This window comes from Helianthus annuus, chromosome 2, assembly GCF_002127325.2.
Source record: "Helianthus annuus cultivar XRQ/B chromosome 2, HanXRQr2.0-SUNRISE, whole genome shotgun sequence".
NCBI lineage: Eukaryota > Viridiplantae > Streptophyta > Magnoliopsida > Asterales > Asteraceae > Helianthus > Helianthus annuus.
Genome location: NC_035434.2, coordinates 16400532 through 16405220, shown reverse-complemented (window position 1 = coordinate 16405220; position 4689 = coordinate 16400532).

Genomic DNA, 4689 nt, shown 5'->3' with positions numbered 1-4689 from the left:
TACATTATGTTTAGGTAATAGGTAATGTAATATAATATAACACGACATTACATGATGTAATATAATATAATATAACGTAATATTACCTAAAGAGGACAAAGAATAAAATATATAGTATAAAATAATATGAGATGACATGATATAATAATATTATATAACACAACATAATATATATATATATATATATATATATATATTTACATAATATAATATTAACTAAACTAAACGAAAATAATATTATACAATATAATTTAACTAAATGAAACCAAGAATCGTAATAAAAGATAAAAAAAAATGTGTGTATATTAGATATGAGATAATATGCATGAGTTTTATATTTATCATATATGTATATTTTAAATTAGTTATATAAAAAATTAATAAAAAGACTAAATATTGTCCCTACTACAATGTTTTCCCACGTAATTGATGTTTGGTAATTGTATGTATATTAATTTTAGGAATAAAATTATTAAATATTTTGATGTAGCATATTTTATAATATTTTTACCAATATAATGAGTTTTTATATTTTTGAGAGTTAATTACACAGATAGTTTTAAAAACAACAAGATACTAAAACAAAAACATTATACAAAAATATCGCCCCATCTACACCCTTACATCGTTACAAATTACACAGATAGTTCTTATGGTTTTTTGAAAGTAACAACTTTGAGTACTTACATAGATTATAATAGGGTTTTTAGTTATTTTACACTGATTTAACAAAAAAATTAACAATAGTTAGTCTTAATAATTAAAGGTGTTACAATATTGAAACCATAGAACTTGAACTTGTTACGAAAAAATAGTATCAAAGGTGTAACTTTCAATAAACTATAAGGAGTATCTATGTGAATAATTCAATTTAAAACTTAGCAAGCTTGTAAATTATAAATCAACATAAGGAAGCAAGTAATATATTGTTTATAAAAGCTGTAATTTTTTTAACAAGTGATGTTATACATACAAAATAAGAAATATACATGTCGTTTACAAGGATGATTTTCTTCGATGATCTTGAAAAAAAAGGTTGATTTTTTTAATTTTTTTTTTTTTTTTTTTTTTGCAATTTAACCCTTATGGGGAGATTTCAAAAAAAAAATGTTGATTTTTTATTTCTAACACAATGTTTTTCTTCTTTTGTAATTTAACCCTAACACTTATTTATTTTCATCTTTGGTCGCTTATAAGTTTCATCTTTCCCAAATTATTCATTTTACGTTTCGATCTAAATTTTGCAAGTTAATACGCCGCAACATGTGTATGAGGTTCACCGTTTTTTGGTATATTTTTTCCCATTTGACAGGTTCGTCGCAACACGTTTACTTTTCCCCGTTCGGCTTAGTTATTCTTTTTTACGTTTTACATTTTGGTCTAATTTCTTTGCATTAACACACAACAATGGGTGGAGGTGGTTCAATGATTTTACATCTGGTTTTCTTTTGGTGTTATTTTTTTCCTTTTTATTTATTTTATTTTTACGAACTTTCCGACGTTGGGGTCGCCGGCAATGGTGTGGCATTGGTGCTACTTGACATGGTTTTACGAACCTTTTTAGCCTATAAAGTTTTTTTATCTATAATTTGTTTCGAGTTTACCTTTATACTTCCTTTACTTAAAAAAAAACTATTTTTATGTGCATTTATTTATTTACATGTCGGTATAAATATGATTTGCTCTATGTTTCGACGTAAACTTTTCTGGAAAACGAGTCAGGTCAAATATGATACTTTTTCTGGAAAACAAGCCAGGTTAAATATAATACTTTTCATTTAAAAAAACATTTTTACGTGCATATTTTTATGTACTATAAATTTGAGTTGGTCTATGTTTCGATTTGGGAGATGAGACAGGAAAAATATAATATCTATTCGTGCGTATTTTATGTATGTTTCGTAAATTTTGTTTCGAACGTGTGGAGTCAAATTGTAGTTTCTTTTCAATGTATGAGTCGAGTCACACATAAATTCGATTTACTTTACGTTTTAATCCAATCACAATGTTTATATAGGTTACTTCGGGTTCAATTTGATACGATGCGTCAAAACGTGTGTTTCCATACGGTTAACGCATCACACGACGTTTGTACTAATTCATTTGATGTTTGCGATGTTCTCGTGTCGCAACGCGCACGGGTCTTATTGCTAGTTTTAGTTATTATTTTTAACTAGGTTAGAACACTGTGTATTACACGGGATTAAGTCAATAGAATATTAAATTATTAAATAAGCAAAAATAATAAAAACATTGAAAAGGAAATACTAAAGAAAAGAAATATTCATAAATTAAATATTATAAAGAAAAATAATAAATAGTTAAGAAACTTTCTCGTCAACTGACTCGGCGGGGAATTCGTTCTCTTACTCATTGCCAACCAGTTACTCCCCTACCTTGGCATAAACAGGCTAAAGGGTTGTTTGTTTAGCTCTTAATGGGCTCTTAATGGTTTAGACCTCTTACCTCTTACTGGTTCATAACTTAATGGTTCAGACTGTTTATTTTGTGAACAGATGTCTGAATGGTTAAGCATTATACATAGTCTGAATGGTTAAGACCACTAATTTGAATTGGTCTGATATTTGCCTCTGAACGGTTAAACATTATACTGACTCTTAATGGTTCAGACCTCTTACTGATTTAGCACTTAACCATTCAGAAGTTGCCAAACAACCCCTAACTTTCCTCAAGACTGCTTCTGGAACATCTCTATCCTTCTATGGACACTGTCGACATTACTTGTTATGAGGCGAGTATTGCCACCAGATGACTTCACTTGAGACATAACTTCTTCTGATAACTAAACTTCAAGTCTTAGCTACCCGAAATAAAATAAAATAGAATAAGGTATAAAATTTTATTTAGTTACTATCAACATTTCTTATTTTAGAATAGTTACCTTAATTTTCAACCTCTAAATATATATGTTAAATTAACCAATATTTTTTTGTTAGATTAAGTATCCTAAACCTTCCAACAAAATCAACTTACCTTAAACACTTTAATTTATAAGTTATAATGATATTTTTTATTTAAACCTTTCCAAAGATAGATTTTACGAAAGTGTTATATTAGATTTATAATAATTTTTATATCTTCAAATTACTTTACAATTTAAACATGATTATCTGTTGTTTTAAAAAAACGTAAATAAACAGTTTTTTTATTACTGATTTCGTCCGTACAATACACAAGATTATAGCCTATTATTTAAGAAAATGGGAAAAAAACTAAGAACCTAATTATGTATACAGTTTCTTAAATTAAACTAACAAACAATAAATAAAAATCTAAAATTAATTATGTCATGTGTCTTATGAAATCTTTTAATATTAATTAAATTTAACATTTTATATTCAAAAAAAAAAAAGAAACGTTAGAGATTTGAATATAGGCGACTTTAGTATATTGAATTGAATATTTTATACTCAATGTGAAGGATAAGGTTTACGATTTGAAGTTAAGTTTATGCCAATAATTTAGGGTTGATAAGATTTATATTAATTTAATTGGTATTTAATAATTTAAATCTAACTTATAATAAAAAACTTCAAATAATGCCACATGGCATTATCTCCTTCAACCTCATAAATTTTATTTATAATTATTTAATAAATTTAATAAATTTCTTTTAATATTAATAACTAATATATAGATATCATTTATTTTTATCCTTATCTTTATCTAAGATTAATAAATAACTTCAATTTTCCAATTTAGACCCTTAGTTTTTTTATACTTTAAACCCAAGTTTTTCATTTTTTGCAATTTAATCCCAACTCTTTTTTATTTTCTATTTTGGTCTGCCATACTTATCATCTTTCCCAAGTTTTTTGTTTCGTTCTAAATTTTGTGAGTTAATGCACCGCAATGTGCGTGTGGGGTTCAGCATTTTTTTCGCATATTTTTTTCCCGTTTGACTGGTCCATCGCAGCACATCTATTTTTCTTCGTTTAACAAGTTCGACCAATGCGCGGGTTCTGGATTGACTTAGTTATTTTTTTATGTTTTACGTCTCGATTTAATTTCTTTTCAACGATCGTTCGTGATTCAAAGATTTTACGTCTGCTTTTCGCTCGGCGTTATTTTTTTCGTTTTTATTTAATTTGTTTTACAAGTTTTTCCGGTGTTGGTGGTCGCTGACAGTGGTATAGCATTGGTACTACTTGACACAGTTTTACAACAACCGCTGCAACGCAGTGGCTTAATACAAGTTTAATAATAATTATTTACAGTTAAGGATGCTCTAGAATAATGACAAGTGTCCCAATGTTGGTTTCTTTTATTATAGAGTATAGATATTGTTTATTTACTCTTTCAATATAGTTTTCTCTGTGTCTCTATATAACAAACTAGGTTATAACCCCGTGTATTACATGGGGTTAAATAAATAAATTTTATATACTAAATAATAAAACATTATATCTTTAAAACCTCATTTATTGTACGAGTTGAATAAATATAATTTTATATATTAAATAATAAAAAATTATATCTATAAAAACCATATTCTACAGGTTGAATAAACGTAATTTTATATACAAAATAGAAAAGTTATATCTTTAAAACTACGTGTATTACACGGGTTAAATAAATGTAATATTGTTTATCAAATAATAAAATAATACATCTTTAAAAAACCTCATTTATAACACGGGTTGAATAAAGGTAATTTTATATACCAAA